Genomic DNA, 18541 nt, shown 5'->3' on the forward strand with positions numbered 1-18541 from the left:
TACCTCCTTGCTCCCTCTGCTCCAGCCACACTGGGCTTCTTGCTATTTCTAGGCTCACCAAGCACACATCTATGTCAGGGCCTTTGAATGGACCTTCTGTCCAGAGGTCTCTCCTGTGAGATAGTATCTTGCTCGGCTTCTTCACCTCCTGCGGTTTCTTCTCAAAGGTCATATTCTCATTTAGGCCTTCCCTGGCTACATTGCTTAAAATCACACCAGCAGGTGGTGTGGTGGTTTAGATGCTGAATCCCACAGAGTTGACTCTGTGGTTCAAGTCCTGAACACAGTAGCATGAAAAATGCATCAGGCACATGTGCACACCCGAAATCCCAAGAGGAGAATGGAGGAGAAGGCATTGTGGCATGACTGTCCCCCCTGAGGGATGTTTTCTCACTTTCCCTCTTTTTGTCTCTCTCTCTGGCAAGTACAAGTGTCCCATGGTAAAAACCTAAAAAAAAAAAAAAAAAAAAAATTAAACAAACAAACAAATGGACAGTAAGTAGTGAATAGAAGAATGTGGCTTTTTTAATATAGTTTTTATTTTTTATACCCCATTTAATCGCATGTATCTTTATAGTGTATAACATTTCTTTTTCCAGTGTGATTACCATGCATATCAGTCAAGACAAAGACTATACACATCAGCAGCAGCAAATCGCTTTTCATTTTTTTGTCAATTAAGCATATACTTTTTTCTTTTTCTTCCCCTGTTCCCTTCCCTCCCTCCCTTCCCCCATTACCCACCCCATATTACCCTATCCTTACTATCTAGCATCTTCTGTTGCCTTCCCTGTTACAATACCTTCTAAACTTTCAGTTTCTGCCATAGAGTACAGATAATTGATATACTGAGTGGGGACATACAGTCTGTCTTTCATAGTTTGACTTGCTTCACCTTAGCATTAAGGCTTCCATATTTATCTACTTTGTATCAAATGTCAGTGTTTATTGTTTCTTTATGGCCCAGTGGTATTCCATAGAGTATATATGCCACATTTTTTCAATCCAATAATCTATTTTTGGACATTTGGGTTGTTTCCATGTCCTAGCAAATAAAATGCTGCAATAAACATGGATGTGCAAGTGTTTTTTTGACTGAAGGTTTTTTCTATCCTTTGGATAAATACCTAAAAGTGGAGTTACTGGGTAGTATGGCAGTTCTATTTGTAGGTTTCTAAGGAATTTCAGTATCGTTCTCCAAAGTGGTTGTACTAGTTTACATTCCTACCAACAGTGTAGGAGAGTTCCCTCTTCACCACAGCTTCACCAGCACTTATCATTTATCGTCTTAATTTTAGACATTCTGATTGGGGTTAAGTGGTATCTCATTGAGGTTTTGATTTGCATTTCCCTTACGATAAGAGATATCAAGCATGCTTATATATACTCTTGGGCTGTTTGTCTTCTTTGGAGAATTATCTATTCAGTCCCTTTTCTCATCTTTTAATTGGATTTATTCGTTTGTTTGTTTATGGATAAGGTGCTTGAGTTCCCTATATATTCTGGTCATCAGTCCCTTCTCTGAACCATAATTTGCAAATATATTCTCCCACTCTGAGGGTTGTCTCCTCACTCTATTGTTTCTTTGGCTTTGTGGAAGCTTCTCAGCCTAATATAGTTCCATTTGTCTATTTTGGGGACTATTGCTCATGCTTTGGAGGTCTTCTTTAAGAAGTTTTTGACTACTCCAAGGCCTCCAAGAGTTTTTCCTGTGTTTTCCACCAGTATTTTATAGGATGATATTTTCTTTTTTTGTCATGTCCTTGTCTGCTTTTGGAATTAAGATGATGGAGGCTTCAGAGAATGAATTCAAGAGGGTTTCTTCCTTTTGAATTTTTAGAAATAGTTTAAGGAGAATTTTTAAAAGTTTTGTAGAATACAGACGTAAAGCCATCGGGACCTAGACTCTTCTTTGTTGGGAGACTATCTACTACTGATTCGATTTCATTGCTTGTTATGGATCTATTTAGACTTTCTATTTCTTCCTGGTTCAATTTTGGTAAGTTATACATGTCCAGAAATTTGTCCATCTCATCTAGATTTTCTTGTTGGTTGGTATACAGTGCTCATAGTACTCTCAGGTGATATTTTGTATTTCTGTTATATCCGTGTAGTAATTCTGTTTCCTTGCTGATGTGATTTATCTGGTTCCTTTTCCTGTTATTCTTGATTAATCTAGCTAATGGTCTGTCAATTTTATCTTCTCAAAGAGGCGGCTTTTGGTTTCATTTCTTTTCTGTATAGTTCTTTTATTCTCTATTTCATTTATTTCTGCCCACATCTTTATTATTTTTTTCTCCTGGAATTCTTTTTGCTTTCTTTTATTGTTGTCATCATTTTTCCAGTTCCCTGAGTTGTGCTGTTAGGTTATTTATTTGCCACGTTCCTGCTTTTTTCTAATGGGCACTAATTACTATGAACTTCCCTCTTATGACTGCTTTTGTTGTGTCCCATAGGTCATAAACACTTTTTTGTTCATTATTATTGGTTTCTGTAAACTTTTTTATTTCAGTCTTAATTTCTTCTAGAGTCATAAAGCTATTTAGGAGTAGATAGTTTATTTTCCATGTGTTTGTAAATTTTTGAGAACTCTTTCTGTAGTTGATTTCAAGTTTTATTCCTTCGTGGTCAGAAAAGATGCTAGGTATAATTTCTGTAACTTTGAATTTGTGAAGGATGTTTTGTGCCCTACCATGTGGTCAATCTTTGAAAATGTTCCATGTGGGGGTGAGAAAAACTTATATTTTGTAGTACTTGGGTGAAATACTCTATAGATGTCTGTCAAGTCCATTTCATGCATGCTATAACTTAGATCTTGTATCTCTTTGTTTATTTTTTGTTTAGATGATCTGTCCAGAGGAGTCAGTGGGGTGTTGAGATCCCCTACAATTATTGTGTTGCAGTCTCTCTCTCTCTCTCGAGATCTAACAGTCTCTCTTTGATATATTTAGGTGCTCCAGTGTTGGGTGCATAGATATTTACAAGTGTTATATCTTTTTGGTAAACAAATCCTTTTAGTACGTATTACATTTTTCATCTTAAAGTCTATTTTGTCTGATATCAGTATTGCTACTTTTTTTGGTTTCCATTTCTGTGGAGTATCTTTTTCCAGTCCTTCTCTTTCAGTCTAAGTATGTCCTTATCAATAAGGTGTTTCTTTTTGTTTGTTTGTTTGTTTGTTTGTTTGTTTTTGAGAGGTTTTTCGCTATAGGGCGCGTGTGCTTGCCAGACAGACAGAGAGAGACAGAGAGACAGAATGCAAGAAATCACCCCCAAGGGGGGATGATCACGCCGCAATCCCTTCTCCTCCATTCTCCTCTCGGGATCTTGGGCACGCACGCACACGCGCCCGGCGTGTTTTAAGCCACCAGGTCCGGGACACGAACCACGGTTGACTACGTGGGAGTCCAGCAACATAGCCATTACGCTAACTGCTGGTTCCCAATGAGGTGTTTTTTGTAAGCAGCATATAGATGGCTTCTGCTTTTGAATCCATTTAGCCAGTCTGTGTCTTTTAATGGGAGAATTTAATCCATTAAGATTCATTGTTATTATTGATATTTGAGGATTTATCTCTGTCATTTTGTTAGCCATTTTCTCAGTTGTTTTTTGTTCTCCTATTTCTGTTTGTGTCTCTTTAGTTATACTGATACAACACTCCCCTCAGTACTTCCTGTGGTGTCAGTCTATTATTGGTGAATTCTTTCAGTTTTTATCTGAGAATACTTTTATTTGCTCTTCCCATTTGAAGGACAGTCTTGCTAGATATTGTATTCTTGGTTGAAATTGTTTTTTTAATGTTTTGAACACATCTTCCCATTTCTTCCTTGCCTGCGTTGTTTCAGTTGAGAGGTCTGACGTTAACCTAATGGGATAGCCTTTATAAGTAACTTGACATTTCTCCCTTGCCACTTCTAGAATATCGTCTTTGTCTTTTACCAATCTGGCCATGATATGCCAGGGGAAGGATTTTTTAGTGTAGATTCTATTAGGGTTTTTTGTTTGTTTCTCTACATTTGGAAAATTTTCACATGGTATTTCATCAAAAAGATTTTCCATGCCTTTAGAAGATTCTTCACCTTCTGTAATACTCATTATAAGGATATTTGGGCATTTCCTGCATGCTGCCTTGTTTTGTTTTGTTTTCTTGGGTATTTTTCCTTCTTTTTAGTGATTTGGTCTATGCTGGAGACTTTGTCTTTTTTTTTTTTTTTTTGACAGCTGTGAAATATATGTTTATTCTGATACTTCTGTAGTTGTACAACTGACTCATCACAAATTACTGGATTAGTGTCACTTCAGTCCTTCAGGACTGGGGTTTATCAATGATTTCAAATTTGGGATCTTCAAACTTGAAGTTAGGGTATGTATTCATGTCTGCTTTATCATACATCGGCTTCAGCTTAAAAAGCTTCCTCTCCAGATCTTGCTGATATTCTAGGCCAGTATCAACAGGTGCTCCAGTTGTCTGTCGTTTAGATTTGTATTGTCTAATCTGGTCCACAAACACTTTCTGTACAGGATCAAGTTCCTTATTAAATGCCACTGCTGTGACACCAATGTTCTTCTGCAAATGGTGTGAGGCTGCTGATTGAATGATGGAGGAGAACCAGAAGAGTCTCTGAAGAATCATGGTGACTCTGTTACTTGCACTCAGTCCCAAGCTGCCAGAGCCACTGCCACTGCCACTGTTCTACTTCTCGAGACTTTTTGAAGTCAGAAATTCTTCTGCATGGTCCAATCTGCTGTTAACATTCTTCTGCATGGTCCAATCTGCTGTTAATGCTTCCTAGGGAGATTTTAACTTTTTATATTGTATTCTTCATTTCCAGAAGTTCTGTTTGTTTCTTTTTTAGGGTGTCTATTTCTTTATGAAATTCCTCTTTCATGTCCTGAAATGCTTTTCTCATTTCCAAGAACTGATAGTCTATTTTCTCTTGAATCTCATTGAGTTTTGTCACTATGACTATTTAAAACTCTTTGACTGACATTTCTGTGGATTTTTCAGAGCTGTCCACTGTTGGCGAGGGCTACTGCACTCACCTTGCAAAGAGCTACCCCCTTGTTTACTTACATTTCTTTGAGATCTGTGCTGATTTCTAGTAATCTGATGCAGTATCCACGCCCTTAGTTCCCAGGTGTGTCCTATTTGAGAGCTGTGTCTCCCAGATCAGGGCAGTTTGGGTAACTTCAGGTGCTTGACTCGTCTACCACATGTTCAGTTCTTGATGAGGTGGTAACAAGCCAAGGAGATGTAACTTGGTGAAGATGATGCAGTTGCATGCTGCAGGGATTAGGGTACCAAAAGTTTCAAAGTGTCTCCCAGGCCCCAAGCGTGGACTCATTCTAAAGACCTGCCCAGACCAGGCTCAAGATTCCAAGCTGGAAAGCAGATGGGGCGAGCCCAGGCTGCTGGGACCATGGGTCATGGAGTGCAAAAGTCCCAAAGTGGCTCCCAGGTCCCGAGTACCGACTCACCCTAAAGGCTCCCCAGACTGAGCTCAAGACTCCAGGTGGGTGGGTAGGCCTGAGGGACGAGCCCAGAAATGGAACTTTTAAATGCCCTTATTGGGTCACAACAAGCTTATACATTTCAGTGAGTCTTGACATATGTCTGTACCCACGAAACCACCCCTACAAACAATATGCCTTGGTAAGGCATCTTCCCTGAACCCACCTTCCTCTTGGCAACCACTGTTCTGCTTTCTGTCACTAAAAATTGGTTTGTATTTTCTAGAATTTTATGTGAATGTAATCATGTAGTATGAACAGCTGTTTTTTTCACCCTGCATAATTATATTGAGATTTATCCATATTGTCTCAAGTACCCTATAGATTGCTGAATAGACTTTCATTGTATGACATACCATAACTTGTTTATCAATTCCCCAAGTGAGAGACATTTGGTGGATCCCGATTCGGGGCTGGTACAACTAAGTCTGCTGTGAGCATTTGTGTACAAGTCTCTGCATGGTATTTGGAACACAGGTTTTCTTTGCTCTTGGGTAAATGCTTAGAGTAGAAAGGCCGGATTATATGAAAAGTGTTGCTTAATGCTATTAGAAATTGTTAGAGGGGCCAGCAGGTGGCATGGTGGTTTAAGTGCTACACTCCCACATGGCTGACTGCAGTTCAAGTTCTAGACTTGGCGATTTGCTTTCTCACTCTCCCACCTAACCCCCATCTCTATCTGGTAAAATTTAAATAATAATAATAAATTAAATTAAATTAAATAATTCTTCTTTAAAAAAGAAATTGTTAGAAACTGTTTTCAGAAGTGCTTGTACCATTTTACTTTTCCATCAGCAGTGTAGTGAGAAATCCAAATTCTCCTTGCTCTTACCAACACTTGCTATGGACAATCTTTTAGATTTTAGCCATTCTGAAAGGTATGTAGTTGAACCTCTTGTGCTTTAATTTGCAATTTTCTAATGACTAGTAACATTGAACATCTTTTCACATGCCAATTTGCCAGCTTATATCAGCTTTGGTGAAATGACAGTTCAGATCTTTCGTCCATTTTTAAAACTGTGTTGTGCTGGGAACCAGCAGTTAGCGTAATGGCTATGTCGCTGGACTCCCACGTAGTCGAGCGCAGTTCGCGTCCCAGACCCAGTGGCTTAAAACTCACACCAGGAGCGTGTGCATGCGTGTCCAAGATCCCAAGAGGAGAATGGAGGCGAAGGGATTGCAGCGTGACCATCCCCTTTGTGGGGTGATTTCTCGCTTTCTGTCTCTCTGTCTCTCTCTGTCTGTCTGGTGAGCGCACGCGCCCTATAGCGAAAACCTCTCAAAAAAAAAAAAACTGTATTGTTCCTTCTCTCTTTTAAAATTTTTTTTAAGAATTATCTATTTAATTTTATTAATTATTATTATTTTAGTTTACTGTAGGGAACATGTGCTCACCAGAGATAGAGAGATAGTGAAAGTGAGAAAGCAAGCTGCCAGATTCAGGACTTGAACTGCAGTTGTCTATGTGGGATTGCAATGCCTGAGTTGTGCCTTCTCTTATTCATGAAGTTCTTTATATAGTCTAAATATAAGTCCTTTATCATATATTATTTGAAATTTTTTCTAGTTTGGGGCTTATCTTTCCATTCTCTTAAGAATGACTTTTTAGACAATAAAACTGATTTTAGTAAAGTCCAACTTACTCCCACTTTTTTTAAGGATTGTGCTTTCAATGTTATACCTAAGAAATATTTGCCTAAACCAAGGTCACAAAGATTTTTCTTAAAATTTCCTAAATTTCTTTTAGAAATTTTATAAATTTAGATCTTACATTTACACCTATAATCTATTTGAATTAATTTTAAAAATATGATATGAGGTATAGATAGGAAGTCTTTTTCTTTCTTGTCTGTCCTTTTTTTTTTTTTTTTGGTTTGTTTTGGCTTGTGGATATTCAATTGTTTCAATACCATTTTATGAAACAAATATTGTTTCTCTACTAAATTGTCTTTGCACTATCGCCAAAAATCAGTTGTCTATATATATGTGAGTCTATTTCTAGATTTTTATTTTGTGATTACACTAACCTATTTGTCTGTTTTTATGCCCATCACATACAGTAGATTACTATAGCTTTATAATAAGTCTTGACCTAGGTAGTGTTAAGCACTCTCATTTTGCCCATTTTTGGAGTTACTGTGACTCTTCTAGGTCCTTTGTGACTCAGTATCAATTTAGTAATTTCTACACAAAAGCCTGCTCAGGTTTTGATCGGGATTGCACTGATTCTATAGATCAATTTGTGGAGATCTGACATTTTAGCAATATTGAGGCTTCTCATCCATGAACATAGTATATCTTAACCATTTACTTAAGTTTTCTTTAATTTCTTTAGTGTTGTTTTGTTGTTTTCAGTGTATAAATCTTGCACATCATTTTGCAGTGTTTCATATTTTTGATGTTGGGCTTTTATTTTTCCTTAATTTCTTTAGTAGGTATGGATTAGCATCTATTTCTCTTACCTATTTATTTTTTAATGAACTTTGGTAGCTGACATCTTATAAGGCATTTCCCTATTTCGTCTAAGTCATTGAATTTATTGGCACAAAATTATTCATATTATTCCCTTATTGTCTTGTTTTGTTTTTGCTATAGGGTGCTTGCTGTCACCAGAGAAAGACATAGAGAGAAAGGAAAGTGTGAAATCACCTGGGAGGGTTGGCCAAGATGCAATCCCTTCTTCTCCAGTCTCCTTTCAGGATTTTGAACATGTACACACACACACACGCCTGGTATGCTTTTCAAGTCTCCAAGTCCAGAACTCAGACTGTGCAGTTGGCCTTGTGAGACCCAGCACTTTAATATCCTTGCTACCTGTTGGCCTCCCTTGTCTTTTTAATACCCATAGGATTTGTAGTGACATCACCTCTAATTTTTACATAAGTAATTTGTGTCTTCTGTCTTTCCTAGTTAGTATAACTAGAGGTTTGTTCATTTTATTTATCTTCTTAATAACCAACTTTTTGTAATATTGATTTTATCTTAAATTTTCTGCTTTCTATTTCATTTATTTTCTCTATTATTTTTATTATTTTCTTTCTTCTGCTTACTTTCATTTTAATTTTCTCTTCTTTTTGTACTTTTATTAGGTTGAGACTAAGGTCATTGTGATTTGGAACACTTCTCCCTTTCTAATGCACATGTTAGTGCCACAACTTTCCACTGTTCTATCAGCGTCCCACAAATTTGGTATCTTATATTTTTATCTTCATTCCGTTAAAATATTTTATCATTTTTCTTTGAATATTTTTACTTAACCCTGGGTGATTTAGAAATGTTATTTTATTTCCAACTCTTTGGGGAATTCTCCAGAGATCTTTTTCTTATAAATTTCCAATTTAATTCCATTGTAGTCCATGAGCATACTTCATAGGACTTGAATCTCTTTAAAGGTATGGAGGCTTGTGGCCCAGAGTATACTCTATCTTGTGAGCTTTCCATGTGCACCTGAAAAGTGTTCTGCTCCTTGGGCAGTGTTCTGGCTCTGTCAATTAGAGCAGGTTGACTGATGCTGCTATTCTGTTTCCTTACTGATTTTTTCCAGTTATTTTATCAATTATTGAAAGAAAAATAGAAAAATCTAATTATAATTGTGGACCTTTCTATTTCTCTTTGCAGTTCTGTCAGTTTCTGGTTATTTCTTTGGGTTATTGGAAAAGTCATGGTGCATTTTTTGCAGAGAAAAACAGAAAAAAAAAAACCATCATAACTTTTCTGACAACCCAGTATTTTGAACTCGTGTATTAGGTGCATAAATACTTAGACTTGCTATATTCTCTAGATAAGTTGACCCTTTATTATGATAAAAGTACTTTAGTTTTTGCATTTAACTAAATATTCCTATTTTGAAAATAATAATAGAACAATTGTGCCTAACTGTGGGAGTACAATGTGATGTTTCAGTACATGAATATAATGTGCAATGATTAAATCAGGGCAATTAGTATACTCATTGTCTCAACAACTTGTCATTCCTTTGTATTGGAAACACTTGAAATCCTCTTTTTAAGCTACTCTGAATTAAACAGTAAATTGTTGTTAGCTGTATTTCCCCACTGTATTTTATAGCACTGGACATTGTTTTTTCTTTATCAATAATTTTGTTTTCACTAATTAATATCCCTATCACTCCTCCTTCCTATTCTCTACTAGTTATTCTTCATCTCTATACTTCTATGAGATCTTTTTTATTTTCAACTTCTACGATGAGTGAAGATATGTGGTATTTCTCTTTCTACGCCTGACTTATTTTACTTCCTCCGAACTTGCCATTTAGCCTCAACATTTTCTTTACCCATTCATTCATTGATGAACACTTCGATTTCATATCTTAGCTGCAATAGTGAATTGTGAATCATTACTCAGTGAACATGGTGTGCAAGCATCTCTTTGGCAATTTCAATTCCTCTGGTGGATATATTCCCTGGGGTGGGATTGTTGGATCATATTGTAGTTCTATTTTGGATTGCTGGATCATATTGTATCGTAGTTCTTTTTAGTTTTTGAGGAACTTCCATATAATTTTCCGTAAGAGTCATCCTAATCTACATTTCCACCAACAGCATGTAAGTGTTTTCTTTCCTGTACACCCTCACTGTCACTTTTTGATAACAGCCATCTAATGGATGTGAGTAGTCGGTTACCTTTTAAATATATTTCGATAATAAGAAAAAAAATCTTGTATTTTTATCTTCAGATTTATCATTTCCAGCGCTATTCACTTTTTTGTACAATTATATATGCTATTTGGCATCACTTTTCTTCTGCTTAAAGGGTTTTCTTTAACACTTTACGGTATGAGTCTTTTGGCAATGAATTACTTTGGTTTTTTCATGTCTGAAAAAGTCTTTATTTCATCTTCATTTGTTAAAAGTATTTGTTCTGGGTTTAGAATTCTAGATCAACAATTTTGTTTTACTAATTCTTTAAAGATATGCATTGGAATTCCATATGGCTGACTGCAGTTCAAGTCTCAGACCTGGTGGCTTGCTTTCTCACTTTCTACCTCTTTAACACTTTACGGTATGAGTCTTTTGGCAATGAATTACTTTGGTTTTTTCATGTCTGAAAAAGTCTTTATTTCATCTTCATTTGTTAAAAGTATTTGTTCTGGGTTTAGAATTCTAGATCAACAATTTTGTTTTACTAATTCTTTAAAGATATGCATTGGAATTCCATATGGCTGACTGCAGTTCAAGTCTCAGACCTGGTGGCTTGCTTTCTCACTTTCTACCTCTCTCTCTCTCTCAAGGCCTGTAACACATCTTAATAATAATAATAATAAATAGAATTAAAGTAAGTAATTCTAAAAAATAAAATGGTCCATTGTCTTCTCACGTTCATTGTTACCAGTGAGAAATCCGAGGAATTCTTTATCTTCATTTCTTTGTGTATTAGGTGTCTTTTCTCCTCTAGCTATTTTTAAGATGTGCTCTTCCTCATTGGTTTTGAGTCATTGGATTGTGAGTTGGTGCATTGTTCTTGATGTTTCTTGTGCTTTGGGCCAGTGAGATTCTTGGCTCAACTTTGGAAAAATGTCAATCATTATTTCTTTGACTGTTTTTCTTTCTCATGCCTTTTTAATTTTTTTTTTCTTTCTCTATTCCCTTTCTTTCCTCTCCTTTGGGGAATCCATTTACTCGTATAGCCTCCATTTATTCTCAAGGCTGTTATGGGTGTCTGAAGATCACTGATGCTCTGTTAGTTTTTATTTTTGAGTATCTTTTTCTTAGTTTGGATGATTTTTATTGATACATCTTTAAGTTCACTAATCTTTTATTCTGCAATGTCTAAATAGCCATTAATCTTATCCAGTTTATTTTTCATCTTAGACATTATAATTTCAGTATCAAGGTGATTGATTTGGGCCCTTTTTATATCTTCCATTACTCTACATACCATGTTTAATCTTTCCTCTTTTTTTTGTTGTTCATTTTTAAAATAGAACACATTTATAATAACTGTTTTAATGTCCTCGTCTGCTAATACCTTTATTTTTAAGATTATTTTTTGCCATAGGGTGAATGTGCTCACTGGAGGGATAACCACACTGCAATTGCTTTTCCTCTGTTCTTCTCTTGGAATTTGGGATATGCATGCACATACGCCTGGTGTGTTTTTAGAACATGAAGTCCAGGACTCAAATCGTGGGATACAGTGTCCAGTTTGTCTGCTAGTTCTAACATTGTGTCAGTTCGGGGTTGGTTTTGATTAATGTTTTCTTCATTTTGGATTGTATTGGATCATTGGGAAAGTTGTGACACATTTTTGCATAGGAAAATACGTCATTATTTTCCCAATGACTTAATATTTTCCTTCTTAGTGTACCTGGTAATATTTTATTAAATATCAGACATGGTGAATTTTGCCTTACTTGGTACTACATATCATTGTATTTTTATAAAAAGTCTTGATCTTTGTACTGGGACACAATGAAACTGCTTGATTGTATAGTTTGTATATGTTTCCTCAAATTCATGCATTAGGTCACTGTAAGTCACAGGATTAAGAGGGTAAAAACTGAATCAAACTGTGGTATCGTAAGATGGGCCTTTGGGTGGGATAGTCATCAGGATGGGGCCCCTTGTGATTGAGTATTGGTGTCTATATAAGGAAAAGAAATGGGGCAGGCAGAGTCACCTGGATGCAGTCCACACCCTGCTCTGCTAAAAGTTCTGCCCTCTACCATCTTGTGACGCCTGTGGACTTTGCAGCAACCAAGATTGTGAGTTTTGTGAATAAACCTCTGTTTTCTTTATAAATTACGCACTCCAGGCGCTTCTGTCAATAAAGGAATAATGGACTAAATGACTGGGAAACAATTTGATCTTTACCAGTCTTGCTTTAGGAATTTGTTAGGAGATATCAGAGAAGCATTTAGTGTAGACGTAATTATCCCCACCACTGAGGTAAGACTCTCTGAGTACTTGACCCAATGTCCCATGAATTACCTGGTTATTTTGGTCTGGCAGGTGGGAATAGGCACTGTTGCATACTTTGTGAGAGTGTTGGACATTGCTCCCACTAAGGCTCTTGCCTGGTTCACTCATCACAGGTAATTTCCTCATCTGTGCTTGTGGGACTGAGGGATCATCAAAGGGCCTGAGATTACACACAGAAAGACCCCTACAGACATACCTGCCATCCAGGGCTTCCATGCTATTCTCCATCATTGTTTCACACTCCAGAGATTACAACAATGATGGTCAAGAGCCCACCCTCCAACCCAACCCTGCTTTTGAATTTGCAAAGCAAATCCAATGACAATGACATGTATTGGGGCCACTGTAGATCAGTTAGATATCATCTTTGGTTACCAATTTTGGTCTATATTACCTTCTTATTCTTCTATTAATACCAATATGAAGCTTAACAGGAAACAATTTATTAAGATGAGGAACCCATGTGGAGTAACAAAGATTTGGGTCTTGTAAGTCAAAACCAGCTGATCTTCCCTGAGACAGCAGGAGAGTAGTTTATTCCACTATCAATTCCCAGGTTGAAATCCTTTTTCAGCTGTCTCCCTGAATATCGACAACACTTAGTTACATTTAACATTGTCATATCTGTGGCGCTCTAATCCATAATCATGTATTAACTCTAATTAGATTCATAGAGTCAACCACCAAAGTGCAAGTTAAGAATAACTACTGGGAGGGCCAGCAGGTGGCATGGTGGTTGAGGCACTGGATTCCCACATGACCAACCCCAGTTTGAGTCCCGGACCTGGTGATATGCTTTCTCACTTTCCCTCTCAGTCTCTTTTTCTGTCTCTCTTTAGTAAGCACACGTGCCCTATAGCAAATTAAAACAACAAAAATGATAAATAAAATTAAATAGATAATCTAAAAAAGAATAGCCACAGGGGCCAGGTGGTGTTGCAGCATAGCAAAACTGGGTCCACAAGGCAAAAGTCCTAGGTTTGCATCCGGGACTTCCCAGAGCGCTGGTCTGCGTTGTACGGTAGCCGGCCTGGACTTGACTGCAGTGCAGACTCTCTGTTGGGCTGTCTGTCTCTCTGCCACTTTGTCTTTTTCTTTGGGAAAAAAAATAAAAAATAAAATGTGTTGAAAAGGAAGGGGGACAGTTCTGTAGCACAGTGGTTAGGGAAACTGGATTCCACATGGATGCTGTGGTTCAAGTCCTGGCCATAGTGGCTTGAAAAATACACCAGGCACGTATGTGTGCACGCCCAGACTCCTGATGGGAAGGAGAAACGGAGAGGGGAAGGTCGCGGCATGGTCACGTCCCATTGTGGATACTTTCTCTCTGGCAAGTCCACAGCCTTTGACGAGCACAGCAGAAAATGACTGGCAAAGGAAGGACTTTCTAACACTCAGAGCTTCTTCCCTCTCCCTTTCTTCTGTCCTCGCTCTTCCCCCCCCTCTTTTCTCTTCACATTCTCCGCTTTCTTCTCCCTGCTTTCCCTATCTCCATCTCCAGGAGAGTCAGAAAGACGTGAGTTCAAATTGTGGCTCGGCCACCCAAGGTCTTGTTGAGTGACCTTGAGCTGAGGTAGCTTAACTCTGGACCTCAGTTTCTACACATAGAAAAAGACGGACGATGCTGTTTATCTCAGGGATGGTGGGAAGGCGCGGATGAGATAGCTCAAACGCCTAGCACACAGTATGTGCTTAGCAATGGAAGATACTATTCCTTCCTCCGACGAACGTTGTACAGGCACCTGCTCTGTGCCAGTCCTGTGCCAGCGGCTGGAGATACAGGAAGAAAGAAGTCCAGTATGGGGAAGAGGCGAGCAGTAAAGTACACTGATGCACAGGAGGCAGAAATCACAGAAGTCTGAGCACTTTCCAAAGGACAAGGCTGCCCTGCCCCTACGTGAGTTTGCTGTCGCTGAAGGGGTACAAGCAGAGAACCTGGTACCATTTTATCGGGATGAGAGTGTGTTTTTTTGCTGCCTGATATCCGGGTATACGAGTCAAGTGGGGATGATCCTAAAAGTGAGTAAGCCGGCCAACTGGAATATCACATCCCAAGGTCTTCGGAGGCGCTTGAGGGTCTGGGGCTGCTGGCAGTTTCCTTGCCTCCTTGTACTATGGGGAAGGAGGCACATGGAAGTAGTGGAGCTACTTTGATCATTGGAATTGCTGGATCCAGCCATACCTGAAGCAAAACTTTCCTAAGACTTTGAAGTTAACTGAGCCAACAGTCACCCTATTTTCCATCTTGATCAGATTAGGTATTTTTTCCTATTCTTTGTGACCCTAAAAGCCCTATGACTGATGCAAAGAAGATAACAGGGATGCTTGATCAATGTTTGGTGGGGAAGGGAGAAGGAAGAAGCTAGATGACCTTCCAGGGCCCTTCCGGAGACAGAGGCTCTGACTTGGCCATTGAAGGGGCTGAATGGGCAGTTGTCTGAGGGACAGCAGAGCAGAGCGGGCAGTGCAGAGCCCCCGGCATTCCTCCCACTCTAGTTTCCATTCTGGGAGCACTTCCTGATGCATTTAAATGCACCCCTGTGTGTGCGTGCCTTCGGGGCGGGGAGGGGTGTTCAAAATAAGCCAAAATATAAACAGACTGGAAACCCACTCCTCCTCTCCCCCTGGCTGACTTTCCTCTCTCCCAGGGTAGGGTGGGGTGGGGGCGCTGCAGAACCTTTGGAGGAATTAGAAACTATTTCAAACTCTCTTTCTGGGTTTGGCAAGCCCACCTGCCTGGGGCACTTCTACCCCCAGCCCAAGAGCCTGGCCCACATGTGGGCAGAAAAGGCAGCTTGGTGGGCTTTAGCTTCCGGCCCCAGGTCCTGGCTCCTGCCGGCCTTGGTTCCCAAGGAACAGGGACCTGTGAAGGGAGCAGGCAGCCAGCTGGAGAGGTGCTAATGGAGCAGACCCTGCCCAGAACAGTTGAAGGCAACTTACCGAGCCATTACCCCTGGACCAAAGCCTCTGAGCTATCCCTAGTGGACAAAATCAAAGAATAGAAAATGCCTTCCTTGGGACCAGCAGTTAGCATAATGGCTATGCCATTGGACTCCCTTGCAGTCAACCACTGTTCGAGTCCTGAACCTGGTGGCTTAAACTCACGCCGGGCACATGTGCGTGCGTGCGTGCGTGCCCAAGATCCCGAGAGGAAAATGGAAGAGAAGGGATTGCAGCATGACCATCCCTCCTGGGGGATGATTTCTCTGTCTCTCTGTCTTTCACTGTCTTTCTGGTGAGCGCACATGCCATATTGCAAAAACCAAAAAGAAAAAGAAAAAGTAGAAAGAAAGAAGAAAGAAAGAAAGAAAGAAGAAAGAAAGAGAAAGAAAGAAAGAAAGAGAAAGAAAGAAAGAAAGAAAGAAAGAAAGAAAGAAAGAAAGAAAGAGAAAGAAAGAAGAAAGAAAGAAAGAAAGAAAGAAAGAAAGAAAGAAAGAAAGGAAGGAAGGAAAGAAAATGTCTTCCTCAGGCTAGCCAGTGGCCTGGTGGTTAGGGTGCTGGATCCCACAACCCCAGCTGTATGATTCAAGTCCTGGATCCGGCATTTTGCACGCCCAGAATTCTAAGAGAGGAATGGAAGAGAAGGGCCGGTGGCGTGGTCGCCCCCCAGGCAGACGTGCTTTCTCACTTTCCCTCTCTCTTTCTCTTTTTCTGTCTCTCCAGCAAGCACATGTGCCCTATGGAAAAACTTTTAAAAATAAAGAAAAGGAAATGCTTTCCTTTGTGATTCAGGCTGTGAGCTTGCCATGAACCAAAGCCCACTGGCTTCCCAAGGAAGCCTTTCAATATGCCTCCAGAAGCGGCTCCCTCCGCCGCCCTCCTCTGGATCAGCACTGGCTCTGGGACTCGCTTTCCACCGACAGAGCACAGCAGTGACACAGCGAGATTTCGGAGGGCGGGCCAGAGCCGCCTGGCCACCGCCACCTGTCTTAGGACAAGTGCCCGGGTGTCCCTCTAAGGACCCACCACACTGTGGTAAGCCCTAGCCACAGGGAGTGACCTCAGGAAGTGTGAAGGGTTCAGTAGTGTCCCCAGACCCCTGGTGTCTCCCACGTGTTGAAGTCCTAACCCACAGTCCTGCAGACGCCCTTTGCTTGGAAGGAGGGCTGTTGCAGACGTAAGTAGCTACGATGAGGTTATGCTGGAGCAGGTGGGCCCCTACTCCATTGACTGTTGTCCTTACCAAAAGGGGAAACTGGATGCAGCCGTGCACCTAAGAATGTCCTGTGAAGGTGAAGGCAGAAGCCGGGGCGACGCTTCCACAAGCCAACGGATGCCAAGGACTGTCAGCAGACCGCCAGCACCTAGGAGAAGCCGGCACAGATACCCTCCCCCCACCCCGCAGCCTTCAGAAGGAAGCCACCCACGAGCCCTCACGTGGACCGTGAGAACCAGAACTCTGAGACAGCACGCACCAAGTGGTGAGCTGACATCTCCCTGCCCCCAATCTCACAAAAGGAATTCAAGGATTCAAGGACCAGACAAAAACCTCTGGAGGGTGACGCCAATACCAGTGACTCTGGGCAAGATGTTCTTTTTCTTTCTTTTTCTTTTTTTTTTTTTTTTTTTTTTTTGGTGTTTTTTCTAATGGGACAGGTGGTTTCCCAAGTCAGAGAGACAGAAAGTAAGAAATCACCCCCTGGGGGGATGGCCACGCCACAATCCCTTCTCCTCTATTCTCCTCTCGGGATCTTGGGCACACACGCACACACGCCCAGTGTGAGTTTAAACCACTGGGTCCGGGACTTGAACCGCCGTTGACCACTTGGGAGTCTAGCAACATAGCCATTACGCTAACTGCTGGTCCCTGGGCAAGGTGTTCTGAGCTAACGTGGGAGCTCTTTCCTTGCAAAGGAGGAGAGCAAACGCAGCCCTCACGTGAGCCCACACCCTCTGTAGGGTCTGGGGGTAAAGGCGGTGCCTGCTAAACACACGTGGGGTCCGGAGTAGGCCGAGGGCACTAGCGGGCAGGCCGAGTCAGCTGTCTTCCTTAGCAGTGATTATCAACGGCACGTCTTCGTTTCAGAAGTGTGTCGTGCTGAGTGAGGTGGGAACTGAACATACTAGAGAGAACAGGAGGGGGTGGGGATGGGGGGTGGGAGAAAGGGGGTCAGGGAAAGGGAAAACGTTTAACAGACACACAAATGACGTTATCTGTTGGTACTCATGCATGTGGCGTCTCTGTGGCTGGGCTGATGCACACCATCTCCACACTGGGAGAGCCATTCTGTACGCTGTAAGGATGTACGGGCGATGGAATGATTTTTAAAATCATCATCAAAATGGCAAAACAAGGGGAACCAGCAGTTAGCGTAATGGCTACGTCGTCGCTGGACTCCCACGTAGTTGACCGCGGTTCATGTCCCGGACCTGGTGGCTTAAAACTCACACCAGGCCCGTGTGCGTGCATGCCCAAGATCCCGAGAGGAGAATGGAGGAGAACGGATTATGGCGTGGCCATTCCCCCTGGGGGGGTGATTTCTCACTTTCTGTCTCTCTGACTCTCTCTGTCTGTCTGGCGAGCGCACATGCCCTATAGCGAAAATCTCTCCAAAAAAAAAGCAAAACAAGGTATACCAGAACTCTCAGTACTATCTTTACAACTTTTCTATAAATCCAAATGTTTTTCAACATAAATGTGTATAAACAGAAGAGGTGGGACCAGCAGGTGGTGTTAAGGCTCTGGATGCCCATGTGGACAACTGTGGTTCAAATCCCGGATCTGGTGACTTCCTTTTTCACTTTCCCTCTCTCTCTGTCTTTTTCTGGTGAGCATATGTCCCTATAGCAAATTGAAATAATAATAAATAAAAACTTACAAAAGAGAAACAGCACTTGCAATGGCAAAATGTGCTTATCGTCAGGTAAGTTAAGGGGAGCTGGCCAAATTCTTTGTTGATGAGGAGGTCATACTCAAATCGACCAAGTTTTGTCCTCTCAAGTGACCAATGGGGTGACCAGTGTGACTGACAGGACTATGTCAGAGGCAAAATGAAATAAAACATGCCAAGGGTTTGGTGTAGAGTGGCACGTGGCCGACAGTCAATGGCACCAGCCACTGTCGTGAAGCCACTGTGCTGCATCCCAGG

The 18541-nt window shown here is 40.7% G+C and overlaps 1 pseudogene; it reads right to left on the reverse strand.

Moving 5' to 3' along the window:
• Nucleotides 1-4306: 4306 nt before the first annotated feature.
• Nucleotides 4307-4633, reverse strand: LOC102487914 (ATP synthase-coupling factor 6, mitochondrial pseudogene; annotated as a pseudogene).
• Between the last annotated feature and the right edge of the window lie 13908 nt (nt 4634-18541).

This window comes from Tupaia chinensis, unplaced genomic scaffold, assembly GCF_000334495.1.
Source record: "Tupaia chinensis unplaced genomic scaffold, TupChi_1.0 Scaffold000146_1, whole genome shotgun sequence".
Taxonomy (NCBI): domain Eukaryota; kingdom Metazoa; phylum Chordata; class Mammalia; order Scandentia; family Tupaiidae; genus Tupaia; species Tupaia belangeri.